The sequence below is a fragment of the Octopus sinensis genome, linkage group LG7, assembly GCF_006345805.1.
Source record: "Octopus sinensis linkage group LG7, ASM634580v1, whole genome shotgun sequence".
Lineage (NCBI taxonomy): Eukaryota > Metazoa > Mollusca > Cephalopoda > Octopoda > Octopodidae > Octopus > Octopus sinensis.
The window spans coordinates 43,314,120-43,332,281 of record NC_043003.1 but is presented as its reverse complement, the minus strand read 5'-3'; the positions used below and the strand labels follow the sequence as shown (position 1 = coordinate 43,332,281).

General features: G+C 33.3%; 1 long non-coding RNA gene across 1 annotated transcript; it reads left to right on the top strand.

Annotated features, from left to right (window-relative positions):
• Positions 1-826: 826 nt before the first annotated feature.
• LOC118764225 lies at positions 827-16,676 on the top strand. Its single transcript, XR_005000020.1, has 3 exons — positions 827-836; positions 5,771-5,774; positions 16,617-16,676. It is a non-coding gene; the product is annotated as an uncharacterized LOC118764225 (long non-coding RNA).
• Positions 16,677-18,162: the final 1,486 nt, after the last annotated feature.

The following is an 18,162-nucleotide window of genomic DNA, read 5'->3' as shown; positions in this document are numbered from 1 at the left end:
TCTTCTTCTTCTTATTATTATTATTATTATTATTATTATTATTATATTATTATTATTATTATTATTATTACTAATATTATTATTATTATTATTATATTATTATTATTATTATTATTATTATTATTATTATTATTATTATTATTATTATTATTATTATTACTATTACTATTATTATTATTATTATTATCATTATTACAAATACTATTATTATTATTACTATTATTATTATTATTATTATTATTATTATTATTATTATTATTATTATTATTATTATTATTATTATTCATTAACAGTTCTAGTGGTATGGTGGCGGCGGTGCTTTTGTTGGTAGACACACACTCGCATCGTCAATGAATATTAAAATCAGAAAGTGTTACATCTAATCAAACTTTGAGAAAAGACAGTTATTCCCAAAAAATGTACAATTTTCTTTTTTTAACAGAAAAGTATTAGAATAATGCTTAAATACGATGAAATTTTGGTATCTATACACTTTGGAGTCCCTCCAATTGTTCCTTTATCTCTTTCTGAGAAATGTATATTTATGAATGGTATTTTGTAGAATAATGCTGTCGAGAATATTCCGTGCAATTTAACTACAGGATTTTTTATTTGGTTTTTTCCTTTTGCAGAAGTTTCGTATCATTGCTCACACTAAGAAATGTGCTCATAACTCTTTTAGAAATCCATATTTTACTATGAAACTTAGCAGCAAGATTACGTCCATTAAAACATGGAGAAAGAAAAAACGCATTCTGACAATTATGAAGGACCAATGTCGAGGTGGAAGACAAATGTACGCAAACGAAAATGTGCTTACATGCCAGTGTGTTTGTGTAAGTGAGGGTGCGTTTATGAACGCATTTATGTATGTATGTGTATATATACATATGTATGTATGTATGTGTATATATACATATGTATGTATGTATGTATGTATGTGTATATATATGTGTATATATATATATATATATATATATATATATAATACATATATATATACATACACACACATGCATATACATACATATATATATATATATAATATATATATATATATGGAAAATTTGAAGATAGGAAAAACTAAAATACTTTTATCATTAAAAACATTTTAGTGCCGGTTTCAGTCATGGAGACTTTTCAACTCTAAGCTGGATCCCGTGCATTATCCATAAAAACACTTGGCTTAGAAGTCCTATAGAAGGGTACCTACAGTTTATGATAAATTCAAGTCATTGTTGCCTGTTCAAGTTGCGCTTAGCGCAACGAAATTGTTCTGCACCCAGTGTACCAATGCCTGAGATCTTCTAACAACTTCTATGGACTGAGTATAGTGCATTTATCATTCTGCTGCCTTCTTTAGCCCAGGCAAAGCGGTCTTCCTCTTATCTGATGACTTTGGTGATAGAGGTTATGTGATGGACAAGAGTGAAAGACTTGAAGACATACTACTTCCCGTTAGGCTAAGTCCTCGTCAACTATTTCAAATCTTAGTTGTAAAGGAAACTGTAATTAAAGAGGTAAATAATTCTTCCATGAAAATTAATTCGCGAGTGGATGCGAATGGGGAGCACGATCCGAGTGTACACAGGCCTGCCCTATGCACATCTCTATACATTGGACGAAAACGACTGGTAGCAACACTTGCCTTAACCATCAGCGTGATAGGAGTTGTTTTATACTCTCCATGAGAAGCTCCTATATGTTCTCACTTTTAGTAAATTTTCTTCTGTACATATATCGATTTCTTTTCATTTCCATTGCTTGCATCCTTCTTTAGTGTAGTCGATCTTCTTTTCACAAAATGTCGGCTTATGCAAACAGCCTTGTGGTTGTTATTCGACCCTTGATAATCTGAGATTAAATCTGGCCGCGGTCATACGTGCCTTTCATCATATCAGGATCAATTGAATAATATCTCAAAATCACTGGTGTTGATGCGATCGATAATCCCCCTCAAACAATATGTCTTTGTGCCTGTACTAGAAGAAATTATAATCACTTTACAATGAGGTTTCTGTTTCTCTTTTCATCTAAGAGTTATTATTTCTATTAAAATTTATGTAGCATATGCTAATTTTCAACAATTCTCCAACTAGCGGTTAGTTTTTAAAACTTTAAGTCGATATTTAATAGTTTGAGTTTTATAAATTTAGCGTGAACTTTATTGAATTAAAAAGAGAAAAGAAATTCCTGTTTACAATACCGAGGATATTAATTGAAATTTCATTACTGAAAGATAAATTCGTGATATATTTGGCCATTTTTTTATCTATGGCTTAGAAACACATTCGTGATAATAAAATGTTGGAAAGAGCTTTATTACATTTGTCGTAAAATTTCTACCTTGCATAGAGTTAGTATTATTTCTTTGAGTCTAATACTTAATCTGTCGCTCTATGTTGCCGATTTTCGGGGTACAGAAACCAGTAACAGCAATGGAACAAACACATGCACTATTCCAAATATACGTACATAACACATGCATAGAGGCCGACGGACAGACATACAGACAGATACATACATAGGGGATATATTGTTAGGATAATATATAGTAAATATATATAATATATGTATATATGTGTGTGTATGTATGTATGTATATATATATATATATATATATATTATATATGTATATATGTATGTGTATATATATATATATATATATATAATATATATATATATATATATATATATATTATATATGTATGTATGTATATGTTTATATATATACATATATATGTACCATCATACATTTATATATATTATAGTGGGGGGGGAACGATATAACAGACCGGAATGTACCCCACCTGGTGCAGTGCAGATATAAGCCGAAACGATTCTCGTGTTAAATGAAGCTTACAGCATTTTCTGTCTTCCTTATCAATTATCTAACTGCGGATGACGCCTGGTAGCCGTATGTTGTAAACGTGCTCTTAAGGCACATTGCTAGCGACATAACTAAAACATGATTTTGATACTACATTTTAAAGTCTACTGTGTAAACTTTAATTTTAAACTGAACCTACATATCTCGAATTTGCAGATAATATTGCTCTCTTTGTTCTTAGCATTATAAAAGCACATAACTACTTGGGTCGCGTTAGATCCTGTCGTGTGACAAGTAAAGACTGTGGGGCTAGAAATAAACGAATCAAAGACAGGGTATATCACCATTAATATAAACAGACGAAATAAAAGGCATACTGGCAAATGGAAAGCATCTGTCCATGGTTCATAAATTCACTTACCTTAGATAGACTTTAAAAAATATCTCATTCATAATTCAAACAGTGACGTCATAGACAGGTGGATAGTGGTATGCGGAGCAATGGTGCAATTTCAACACCTGATCATCTGACATAACTCCATCAACTTAGGTAAAGATATAAAAATATCTGTCTTACGATTTTCACATATGGTTATGCGGAACACTTTTCATAATGAGTCATGGGGAACATTTTTCATGCAAGAAACCTGACGAAAATAAACCAGATATCCTATAACGACCACGTTTCCAATGATGGCTGGCGAAAAATAAATGAACACAAGGATAAAGATGGATCGCTCACCAACTGCAACACCCATCCAATGATGTTATCAACAGTGCCAGATGCCACCGTACAAGTTTGAAAGCGTGAGAGGACACGGCCAATTACGACTTACCACCGTTTGACCCGTGTACACTGCAGTATGTAACTCAATGAAATACTTCTATTGGATGAAGATGGAAATGAGCGGAAAGCCTTAATAGACAATGTCTGCCAATGACTGACTATACAATTTTTCTCCATTATTCATATTTCGTTGCTGAATTTTTTATAGTAAATATGTATGTATGCATAGTCGTAAGTGGATCATATATCCGAAAAAGAAACAAACTCTAAAGGATAGAACAATATCCTATTCACATGCAGTTAAATATATGTCCAGTCATCGAGTGACCAATGATTTCGCATTCATAAAGTACTTAGACTCATAGGTGCCACACGTTGCTGGCCAGGGACGTGACGTAACGTCTTTCCGGGATCCTGAAAGAAGAACTGAGGTTGTATTGGTGCCGCTTAAATGCAGTTTCAGCCAACATAATATATCTTCGAAATTGCGTGCTCCTTGTGTTCACGATTCTGGTGTATCTTCTGTTTGACCCGAACCTGGAGTTGTTGTTTTCGCCGCTGTTGTTGGAGCTTTTATCAGTACCGTTATTACGGGGTATGGGTCTGGCGATATCGCTTTAGTTATTGCCGTTCTATTAGTCATCCCCGTGATATGTTGCTGCTGCATATACCGATGGTGTTATGGCTGCCGTCGCTGCTAATACCAGACGTGGGGGTAGTAGCTTCGTTGTTGCTGCTGCTTCTGGAGTGGTCCTCATCAGGTCGTGACGCTGGTTTTGGGACTGTGATCTTTGCTGTCGCTGCTAGTGTTTCTTTTGCTTAATGCGTTAGCACCGCTGCCACATCCGGCGTGTCATCATTGTCGTTGATATTGCTGGAATAGCCGTTGCTGTTATTTCTTTGGTTGCTAGGGCTGGATACCTCCACAGCCTCATTTATGACTCTCTCAGCCACGCATTATCACCCCTACTGGGAACACATTGTACTTCCTGCATGAGCAACTGGGCTCTGTTCACGTTTGCCAATATCATTTTATGCGCAACGAAAAGTGACACTTACGTTGTGTCTATACATATATATATATATATATACATATATATATATATATATATATATATATATATATATATATATATATATATATATATATATATTATATATATATATATAATTATAAAAATAAGGGTTTAGCAACAAGTTGCTTGACCACATACCGAAAATTTTAGAAATAGCAGCCAAAAGAATAATACTAATTATATATAAAAAAAACAACTTTTTGTATAAGTTTTTAACGAATATGGTCTTTTCCATACCGAAAAACTACTAGGTGAAATTTGTTGATTTTATTAAATTAATAAATTTCCATCCTATATCTGTAATGATTATATATATATATATATATATATATATATATATATATATATATATATATATATTCTATAGGTTTAAAACCTTTCATCTGATCTCCATGAATCGAACTTTCTTCAATGCAGTTAATCCTACAACCTCTTTTATATCTACCCCTTTTGATGTTTGGGAATTCTCTGATATGTTTTCGGCTGACGAGTACGAGCCATCTGTATTCACTGCATTTTTTGTAGCTTATTAAAGATGTCCTCGTACGAGACGATCGTACCGAGATTTTAATCCATTCTTGTTGCTTTTTTCCTATTTATAATCACCCCACTTGTCGTATGGCTAACACCATATAGATATCCGGTGCATCCTAGTTAAGGACCATATTCATGTGAATTCTTTAGAATTCACTAGAATCTCAATTACTTAACCGAATATATATATATATATATATATATAAATTTGGATATAACCTAATGATATGCCGTTTAAAGTACGTTCACTTACTTCGACTACTTGATGTCATTTAATATTGTGGATATTAATTCCACACGATTTACTTCAAGAATTCCTTCGCACTCAAAGATAACCAAGGTATGGTACGAAGTGATACAACACAAAGAGTGAGTCGACCATTTAAGTTGGCATTGACGTTAGTGAAAGTGTTTCTGTATATGCATATATGAGCCAATATTTAATTAAATGCTGGATTTCATCTTTCTGTTTTCTCTCTTCATTCATACCTGCTTGTCCAATAATTTTATGACTTTATTAAATGAATATTTTATCAATGCAAGCATAGTACATGACTGACCTGCCCATCATATGCTTATTTATATTTTTGTATTTTAGTTTTGATTCCTATATACGATTTTATTTATGATTTTAGATAGGACTTTACCAATAACGAGAAATGTCCTTCATACCAAATCATTCCAGACTATGATCTCATGCAGGCAAGAAACGAAATATACTATAAACGATCTAGTTGAAACTGGGCTTAATGAGCGAGGTACCTTTTGAAAAGTCAGCTGATGATACACCACAACCACTTGTACAGAATCTCATCTACAAGGGACCGATATACGATGTGTCCAAACGATAGTAGTAATTAATAAAGAAATATCATGAATTCCCTTTTTTTCTTTCTCTCATGTCATACACACATACATACGCACAGATATGTATATATATATATATATATATGTATATATATATATATTATATATATATATATATATATATAAACGAACTTGTTACCAGATCAAATATGTTTGAGGCATGTTCGAACACGTAAGGAAGCCATTTACTCTGTTTTGTGATAGAGAAAACTTGTTGCAGTGGACGTATCGGTGTGAACGCACCAAATTAGTTCGCAGAGACAAATTTTCTGCATGACAAAATAATGTCAAATCTCTCTTAGGGGTTCGAATTTGTTATATTCGAACTGATAACAAGATTTTATTTATTTACAGTCCTGCCTGAATGGAAAGCCAGCTCGTGAAATTAACGTGCATGGGACTGACCAATCCAAAGACACACGTACACTAAACCGTTTGGCATTCAGATTACTTTGTCAAATATAATGCTGTTTTATTCAAATTGACCTGATTTAATCATGTGTTAGGTCATTGCTTTCAGATTTGAATGTAGTAATTCCATATGTTTTAGAATGATACTATACAGAAAGCGTGAGACATAGCTGGTTTGAACATGACAGATGTAGAATATTTGGGCCTAATATAGCTAGTTTAACTGATAAAATGTTAACGTTGTTCTCAGTGAGATCCAGCGGGAAAGAGAATGTGAAAATGCTGGCTCTGTGAAACACAAGTACTACTCATTCTTGCCAAGCGAGGGACTGGAGCAATGTCAAATAAAGTGTCATGTTCACGGACACAAAGAGCCGCTGAAAATCGAAAGCATGACCTTACGATTGTAGCGTGTATCTGTGTGTGAATAGAATACTAGTCCAGTAATTCGTTCTTCCAATAATTCAATTGTCAAGGCTTGGTTCAGAAATCACACCAGCGGCTTGAGAATTGTGTTAGTGTTTCACACGATTGTAGAATATTCTCTGACATACAAATTAATTCCTCCAATTGGAATTAAGTAAAACTAACTACTGAATGCTCCTCGTCGAGATTGACGATGAATCCAACTTCACATGAGAAGTATAATGGACCGAGAGTGTTTGGAAAACATTTGGAAAATAGCTCTTCTATCATAACAAAGTCACAGCACAAGTTCTGCCATTTCTTATAGTTATACAGACTGACAGGTAACCAGATTTGATTCCCTAAGTTCAGTTTTTTATTCACTCTGTGGCTTTCAATAAAATTCAAAACATACATATTGAAAAGGAACGGAGCAGGAATTGAGAGATTTGGAGTAATACGTATTTTGTTGTTTTATCCACTATATTTATTTCCTTATATCATTCTTTTATACTCAGTATATTACTATATATTTTACTTTTTCTCTTTCATGTATTTTATTTTTCTCATGTTATTTTTCTTCACAAAATATATAACACACAAACAAATATCTCCAATCTTCAACATAGACAGAAATCAATTTCCTATTTTTATAAGAAACTATTTGGAAACTCGTTAGCAATTCTGACAGTGGCAGCCATTGGCCGGGCTATTGATAAAACTTCCTTCTTCAGGCTAAACACTCCAAATATTATTTAGCTTGTCTTGTTTTCTTTTTTGTCAAAATTGTTCTTATGCTTTTTTGTCCAATATTATTACATATATTTCCGTCTGTATGAATATACACGCAAATATATGTGTGTGTTATTTGTGCATCTATGTATACATGCAAACACACACACACAGACACATACACTCACGCACACACGTACACACACGCCAACATACACTAACACACATATCTACATATATGAACGTTGTGTTCTATATACATTTCTATACGTAATATATAAATGTGTGTGTATGAGTGTGTGCTTGACTCTATGTATATTTCAATGCCAGCGTATGTATGTAAAATGCGTATGTATATATGGATCAATGTGTTTCTGTATGTGTACGTACAAAATTTCAGCATCTGTGAAATTACATTCGTAAATAGACACACACATTTGCTCAAACACATATACATTAATACGCATTCACCACAAGATGTATGAACGTATATGAATATATTCCTAAACGAGTATGGTTTTTTTTTGTGTCTGCGTGCGAGTGTGCGTTTGTCTATAACTGTTGAACGTCTTTCTCCTTGTTTCATACAGCCATATATTTGTGTTTTATCGAAGTTTGAATATTTTCATCTGATAAGACACATACCATTTTATTGTCGGTTTTATGAGTGCAGATTATTGTCACACCTTTTATATAAGCGACTTAATGTATTGCTTTCTTTGTTATTGCTGTTGCTTATCCCCGTACGAGCCTTAATGGGTTACATCTAACATTAAACTTGTTCAGGCCATTAACGTCTCTGAAAACTCAGGATCACATTATCCGGTGGGTCTTTTTGGAAGACAATAGGTTAAGCGTTAATGGATTGACGTCGGTTCGACTTCAGTTTCAAGCATATCAGATGATATCATACAGGCCTACTTCGTTGTCCTAAACCTCTTTGTGTGATTAGGTCTCATTCACTGCTCATGAATGTTCATGTACAAATATTTTTCTATGTCTTTCAAAATTAAGATATTCATTTTTCAGAAATATTTCAGTGTGTTTCAGAACTATCTAATTGCTTTAGGCATCTTCAATATTTCAATCAGTATACTCAAAGAAAGCTTAAATTACATACATACATGCATATATATATATATATATATATTATATATATATATATATGGCTATCCACCACAGTCTAGTCGACCTCGACTGTGGTAGATAGCCAAATGTTTTGAATGCTAGAGATTACACCTCAGGCGAAGGTTGACTTGATTAAATGATGTTTATATTCTGATCGAATCGTCCGTTTGTTGCGATGCTGCAAATTCCATTTAATGAAAATACACTTGTCCTAAAGAGTAGCCTCCCGTATGCAACGTTATTAGGCATCAACCACTTCCGAGGTTCCGCTCTCTACGAAACATGTAGCCCGGGTACTATGTCCACCATTCCTTAACTATTGTATTTTATTCGAATACCTGGCAATCCTGGCTGCCCGTCATGGAATTATAAACCATTTTTTTTTGCTTTGCATGCTTCGATACGGAAAAATGTCCACAACCTTTCTCCTTAATAAACCTCAATAGTGCCTGAAAGTTGACATTTTCATAAGGTTTGCATGAAGTACACCTTATTTCTACACCGCAATGATTGAATCTTACATTTATGTATGTGTATATGTGTGTATGTATGTATGTATATATATATATATCTATATATATAATATATATATATAATATATATATATATATATATATGTATGTATGTATGCATATATATGTGTATATATATATGTATACACACGCACACTCGCATACATTCACTCGCGCATACAAATATATAATAATAATAATAATAATAATAATAATAATAATAATAATAATAATAATAACAAAACAACATAGTTTTGGTCTCTTATGACAACCTCAACAGAATTAAATTTATGTCTAATAATTCTAAGATTAAGACGTCTATACACCAATGTAAATTTACCTCCTGTACCGATGTCTATTTCTATATTGGCGCTTCTTCTTCCCAGTTATCTAAGAGAATTTCCAATCATTATTTTTCATTTAGGGATAGCAGTAAAAGTAATAGCACAGGGCTTAGTAAATTTAACATTAAGGATTTTAATTTAGATTGGTTCATCCTGTTCATCTCTTTCCCTTATGACATGAGCAAAAGGTTTTGCAGCATTTGCAACTCTGAACACTTCCATATTCTCTTCTCTAAGAATCACCTGGTTACCACACTTATAGAGCGATCTTACAAATGTAAGCACTGGCAGAAACATGCCTTTAGCTCCTATAAGTGATTTATACCAGACTGTATTGTTTGAACATTTAGTTCACCTTGCATTTTACTTCAATAGAGAAAACTACGTCTAAGCCTTTGAACATTATTTTCAACCAATATATCCCTCTTTATTTGTTCTCTACTTATTATTTCTTTAACCCTTCTCTTCCGTTCGGAAGATCTACTAACGGTTATTTTAAAAATACTTAATAACGTTCTGTTTATCATTTTCGCAGTCATTCGAATTGTTATAATGTCTTGTTGTTGAGATGGGTTCTCTTTATTTCCTGATGAGATTACAAAATTTTACACCGTTTATTCCTTTGGAATAAAACCAATGTTCTCTTTGAAACATATGTTGATTGTGAAATAATTTGAATAACACCTTCGTTCAACTCCATTTATTTAATTATACCATACAAATTACTGCACATTAACCCCGAGTTTCTATCTTTTAATAAGTCGCTACATCCTTCTGACTTGCATGAATTTTTGCTACCCTGGTAACTGTTTATTGAATGTCCGTGTTAACTGTAATTCATTCATCCATTTATATATATATATATAATATATATATATATATATATATATGTATGCATGTATGTAATTATGTATGTATGTGTATATATATATATATATATATATATATATATATACATATATATATATATGTGTGTGTATGTAGATGTATATATTAGTCAGTAGACAACTGGAAGAAAAGGAAAATGCACTCACATTTAGTAGAACTTGCAAACATTATTGTTTAAGACAGTTTGCCTTTACTCAGTGCGACTTCAAATTTCGCTGGCTTCTAAGAGAAACCCGTTTCACTTAGGCTTAGATTACTGAATGGAGAAACAGAGCAAGTTCAACGTGGGTACTGAAAATGAAACATGTTTCTGTTAGAATCCTGCGAAACTTGAAGCCTCATAGAACGGAATAATAATAATAATAATAATAATAATAATAATAATAATAATAATAATAATAATAATAATAATAATAAATAAATATTCTGCTCAATACCAAAGATTTGTTTGTCAGTTGTTTGGCCTTAACCAATTGAGCATGCCCCTTAGTGGCTGACGATATGTGCATCTCTAATTACGCGCAAAAGTAGCGGGTGAGCATCATAGCCATGATATATGTTATATACCATACCGTATAGACATCATTCTTATTTAATTGATATTATTTAAGTATTGTATGTAGTTGAGATGTCATGTCACTCGAAGTATACTGTTCATCAGTTTCAACTTTTAAATCCCATGTAACCGCAGAAAGAAAAAAATATATTCCTGCAGGATCTTGGGAAGAGTGATAACTAAAGAATAGACATCAGTTAAAGAGCCTTGGAGCTACGTAGAGTGTTTTAAAATGAACATAAGGTGAAGAGATATAAAATAGTTGTGTCACGTTTGCAGTAACACTTAGTAGTAAGATCTAGTATTGCCACAAATTATGAATGTTTAAAGGGAGTACGATGTTGTGACTTAGTTTTACCTCTGTATATAACTGGTACTAAATCTTTCTCGTTGAAATGATAAACGGCAAAATCCAAATTCGATAATATTTGGAACTCACTATGAGGATGAATACAACTAAACCCAAGTAAAGTTTGTCAAGCTTTCTGTTCCACAAAATATTTTGTCTGATGTCAACATTTTCGCGATACTCAAACCTCAATCAGTAAATTTTATATTTCATATTTCTTTATAACTTTGGAACAAGAACAGCAAAACTGAAAGGTGAGAGCAAATTGTTGATTCCATCAATCCCTATACTTTGCTGGAACGTCATCTTATCTATTCCGAAATGATAAAATACAAAGTTGACTTACGAGGGATTTGGACACAGAACGTAAAGAACCGAAGAAAACGACGCGAATTTGTCCAACGGGTGAACGATTATACCATTTCAAATGTATTATTAATAACAGATATAACGAAGGCAGCAAGATTGCTTGGCATGCCGGGCGAAATGCTAAGTGGTATTTCGTCCGTCTTAACATTTTAAGCTTAAACTCCGACTTTGTTTTTCATCCTTTCCAGGTTGATACTATAAAGAACCATTTCGTTACGTTACTGCAGCCTATGTAATCGATTTAACCCTCCCACGAAATTGCTGGCCTTGCGCCAAACTTTGAAACCGTTATAAATATATTGTCTCTTACATAAGAATTATGAATGTATAACATTAACATCGTTATATCAATGTTAGACAAGCTTTCAGTGCTGGATTAACGTATAATGTAAGTAAGTTACAATTTAGAGCCTCGGAATGCGGAAGTGTCTGAAAATGATAGTTTTGTGTACCGTCTGGCGAAGATATTTCACTAGATTCCGCTAAGCCTTATGATTTAGAGCCCTACTAATTATGAATCAGACCTTCCTTCTGTATCCTTCATGCATACATCTGCTTAGATACAAGAAAATGGTATCAGAATACATATATGACAGTGAAGGAAATATGTGAATTCAAGTTAAATGTGGAAGTTAGAGTATATCTATAGCAGTTTGAATGATAATATTGGTATAGAAAGAAATTACTACTATCTAGGCTGGTAAGAAGGATAGAGATTAACTTCATAAAACACAGCAAATTCGTTCGAAGACTGCAAATAGTAGATGAAAAGAAATAAATATATTAACCTTCGAAGAAATGCTCAGAAATCAAATCTGTGACCGAAGGAATTTCATTGAGGTACGAGGGGAAAAAGCTTTAACTGGAAACTGCCACAAGACATCTAATGAATAGTGTGATATGGGTAACTACACAATGTGTAAATTTTGTGAAGAAATAACTTAATGGCATTGTTTTTTTATTGCTAATACATAATAATAATAATAATAATAATAATAATAATAATAATAATAAAATATTCGCACAAATACATAACAAAAAACACCAGGACTTACAGACACATAACATACATAAATTGCACTACTAGGCACTGCAGACATCCTACGCAGAACACTTTCAATACAGTAACCATCAGATAATCACAACAAATCTCAGCACATACCTAAGGCACACAGAGCTGCGCTCAGTAGTGAAGTGAAAGCACGCTTTGAAAATTAAACTACTGAATAATAATAATAATAACAATAATAATAATAATAATATAATAATAATAATAATAATATAATAATAAATAATAATATAATAATAATATAATAATAATAATAATAATAAATAATAATAATATAATAATAATAATAATATAATAATAATAAACATATACTCGACATGGAAATTATGCCAGCCTTATGAATTGCTATCAGAAAAGACTGGCCTAACGACTTAGAAAATTATAATTTGATTATATTCTACGACACACCATTCCGATGAAACAAAGACAACAGGTCGCATATACTGAGTAGTATGGTCGCAGGTAATTAGAAAAGGAAATTGCTTTTCATATTATTTTGAGTTCCAGCAGATGATAATAAATCTCTAATAGAAATAGTTTGGTACCGCACACATGAAGAATTTAGAAACAATGATAATCCGTTTGCAGAAGCAATCAACATCACATTAGCCATGAGAATTATTGAAGTTGCTGAGTATTACTTAGCTAAGATTCCAAGAGTTTCTCATATACGCAAATATCAGAAAATAACACAGCTGGTCACTGTATAAATATTAGATTGCTTTGAAAGCAATACGAAAGGTAATAGTATACTCCATAACCCAAAGTACATACGGCTTCGGTCAATTGTATAATATGAAAGCGCAAGACAAATAAAACAGCCGAGATGATTATAGTTGTGATGATGATGATGATGATGACGACGACGACGATGACAACGACAGAATATAAAATATAAAAGAAGGTTAATGCATAGTCCGGTAAAACAAAATTCGATAATACCGCCTTTGTAGACATCGCAACCAATATAAAATAATTAATAGGTATTGGAAAATTCTATGGGAAACTAATCTTAATATCAAAGTCGTGAACAAAATATCAGGTTGATCATTGAGATCAATGATCTGTAAATCTTATCCTTTTGATAGAAAAATAAGAAGAAAGGTTTGCATGATTTCTGTAACAAGCCTTTGTATCGACTGAAAGAACAGAAACTTCGTATATCGCATAATGTGTCTAGAAGGAGCATGTACCGATATTAAAGAAAGTTCTGCTTAGCTTGGATTAGAGAGGAAATGTATTCTTTCAGAAATTTTGGGGAGGGAGCCAATCGATTAGATCGACCCCAGTGCGCAACTGATACTTAATTTATCGACCCGCGAAAGGATGAAAGGCAAAGTTGACCTCAGCGGAATTTGAACTCAGAACGTTAAGACAGACGGGATGCTGCTAAGAATTTTGCCCGGCGTCCTAACGTTTCTTATTTCTTTATTGCCCACAAAGTGCTAAACATAGAGGGGACAAACAAAGACGGACAAACGGATCAAGTCGATTTTATCGACCCCAATGCGTAGCTGGTACTTATTTAATCGACCCCGAAAGGATGAAAAGCTACGTCAACTTCAGCGGAATTTGAACTCAGAACGTAAAGACAGACGAAATACTGCTAAGCATTTTGCCCGGCGTGCTAACGTTTCTGCCACCTCGCCGCCATTGACGAAAAGTATTGAATAACAGTGAAACAATAACGTTGAAAGAAATTCTCTCATAAATATGCACAAACATAACTGCGTACGTAGATGAATGCAGATGTATATATACGTACACACGCAACCCCACAATCATGTGCGCGCGTGTATGTGTGTGCGAGCGCACATATACCTGCGTTTGCGTGCGAATGTGTATATCTGTGTCTCCGTGTGTGCGTATGTGTTTTTGTGTATTTGTCAAACAGTGACAGGGGCGCGCGAGCACACACACACACACACACCCACACACACGCATATATATATATATATATATATATATATATATATATATATATATACAGGGTGTGTGAATAAATTATTGTCTAAATTACGCAAAAATCAAAATGATATTCACATTTCATTTTAACAGATATATTTACCAAAATTACATAAAAAATATCTTGAAATACTAAAGAGAAAATTTATTCAATCAAATCGTCATTGGCTTCAAATACAACTTCCAGACGACTTTGGAATCATCTGCAACATTTCAGGATGGTCTACTAGTTTAAGTTGGCGAATGTTGCTATAATCCTTGTCTTCAGTTTATCTTTGGTGTTATAAGGAATTTTGTTGATATCTCGCTCAACTACGCCCAACACATAATAATGAAGTGGGTTGCAGTCTGGTGAGTTAGATGATGTAGTCGGAGAAATAATCTTTCAGCCGTGGATTGTGTTCTCCTGTTTGTGTGGAATGGTGCTGAGTTCTATTGACAGACATAGTGTTTTCAACCAGCCACCCTCTTGATCCATGGCAGCACTGCCTTCCCCCATACACTTAATGTTGGCTTCCGTGCTCAATCTGAGGTCGTTGGGGAAGATCTCACTAGAGATCACTCCAAAAATCATAATGTTGACTGTATATCTCTCCCAGTACAAGTCCTCACTTTGCACTGTCTTTGGATTGACAACCAAACACTCTAAAATAATCGTACTGGTGCTTCTTTTGCTTCCTAATTTCTGACAGAGTAAATTGTGTCCTGCAGCTGCTTTTCTCACAGAGAGTGCCCTACTGACCCTACCATACTGTGTAGCCGACAAAATCCAAAATAAACAATGTGCATGCGCGAAATTCAAAATTTGAAATGTCGACAATTTACCCATCGCACCCTCTATATATGCTTCGAACACAACAGGGTAGATCGATCTATGCCTTGGTTAGGTGTGCCCGGGTTATCAACATACCCAAATTGCATTTATCAACATACCCAAAAAGCATTTATCATATAGACATATTATCATAGGCTTCATCATAATTTTGTCTACAGGAAGGTGGGTGAACTTGGTAAGGCTGGAAGTAGATGGTGTAGCCTCGCTATAATACAGAGGCTTTTACTTCATAACATCTTTTTACAAATTTAATGCGAGTGAAATTATTTATTTTTAAGTATTTTAGTTGCGTCTAAATCTATTAGATTATATACTTCTATATAACTATCGTAATATTATACTATTATACTCGATAGAAAACTATAAAAGAGAAATAACTTTGTTATTAGTCTACACAATAGAAGTTAGCTTATGAATAAAATATATAACTAAGAATATTTTATAAATATTAAAGTAGCTTTTTAACTTTAAATAAAAAAAATATATATAGCAATGAAGGAAATGTTGTTCCACAAAACACTGCGGATAGGGAAACAAAGAAGTTTTTATGTTTCTTTTTTATTCAACTCTTTGAATAGTTTCGCATAAGATGGTTTATAATTTAAATAGATATCAAAGTCTCAATTTGTTTTTGTCCTCCTTTTTCTATGTAGATACACCAGATATGGATGTGATGTTAAGGTCACGGTTTGAACTTGCAAGTTTTGTAATAGCTTTGTTTTTCAACTTAGTCCACAAATTTTCTTACTACATATACGTGGTCTTTTCAATGTGTATGAGGGCTGTTGACATAGTAACGAAGCTAAAGCACGTATGTGAAGCCACTTGACACAGATGGACCTTCAGCTCTATTGTGCAGGTGCACAAAGTTTCCACATTCTAGCTCACCTTCGCTGTTTACAGCAGTACCGGAAAGAAGGGGTGTAGCGTGTGGTCCTCGCATTGCCTATGACAGAAAGCTGAGCATGAATCTGCATAAAATTTTGCCTGAAGCTTGGTGATACCTTCTCAGCGGCCTATGCAAACTCTCAAAATGTTTTCATTGTTCTCGACACAGTCAAAGAGATCTTCGTCAACTGAAACCTGAGTGTCCTTTTGGTCAGCTGAAAGCACTTTTGCACAATCTCATACACAATTTTTCAGTGATAATGGACTTAACTGCACATGCTCTGATAACTCATGGATGGTAATTCGACGATTTCCCCTCACAGATGCAAGCACATCTGTGATGTTTTTCTCAGTTCTGCTGGTTGAGAATCTCTTAGAACTTTCGTCAATATCGACATTTTTTCGGACATTTGGAAACGTTTGAACAGCTCATACACTTCATAAACTTGTGTACGGCTTATACACTCCTCCCCATACATTTTCTGTAACTTTGTGTGGGCCTCTGAGCAGATATCTCCATGACAACTGTCTTTATAATGGTCAATGAGACAACCACACGCTACACACCTTTCTAGCAAGCACTGTTGTAAACAGCAGAAATGAGGTAGATCCTTAAAACTTAAGGCACATGTAAGTACAATTTTTGCCCAGCGGCTTTACTATGCGTGTTTTAGATTTGCTACCATGACAACAGTCCAGATACTTATTGATCAGACCTCTTACGTGCTTATTTGATCTATAATGTCCATAAGATATATATGATATAGTATATATATATATATATACATATATCCATGTATATATAGATATATACATATATACGTATATATGTATATATATGTATATATATATATATATATATATATATATATATATATATAATATATATGTATATATGTATATATATGTATGTATTTTTATGTATATATATGTGTATATATATATATATATATTATATATATATATATGTTCGTTGTACTGACAGATATACGAGTGCATTTTTTCCTAACTTATGACATCTTGGACGGTTTCTATGCACACGTACACTTCTATTAATATGTGTGTGAGTGTGTGGCCATGTTTTGGTCCTGATTGACTACAATGATGCTAAAAGTCTTTCATTCATTATCATTTCACCTTTTTTATTTAAATTGTAGAATATCATAAGACTATAGTATACAATGCGTCCTTTCTGTTTTGAAAGGCCGAGTGTGATTTCTGGAAGAGTTGGCTAAGTTTGTTTATATCAGGTAGGAAGATTATTTTCAGGTTTATCTTCTTGAGCACGAATAGAAAATAGAATCTATGCGTTTAGAATACCAAGAAGAAATATCATTAACAAAATGTTAAGACGGAATGGTCAAGAAAGAAGAAAAAAAAAGGAAAAAAGGACAACGCTAAAGAATCTGGTGAAAGAAATGACGTGCAAACCAACTTTGAAATTGACAGGTTTCTAAAATTATATAGTTCTATGGTGTAGATGAAAAAAGAAATAAGTATGTTTTAGGTCGCAAAAAATAAAGAATATAAGTGAGAGAAAGAGAGAGAGGGGGGAAGCGAGCGAGACAGACAGACAGACAGGGAGAGAAAGAGAGTGAGTGAGGGGGAGAACATAGT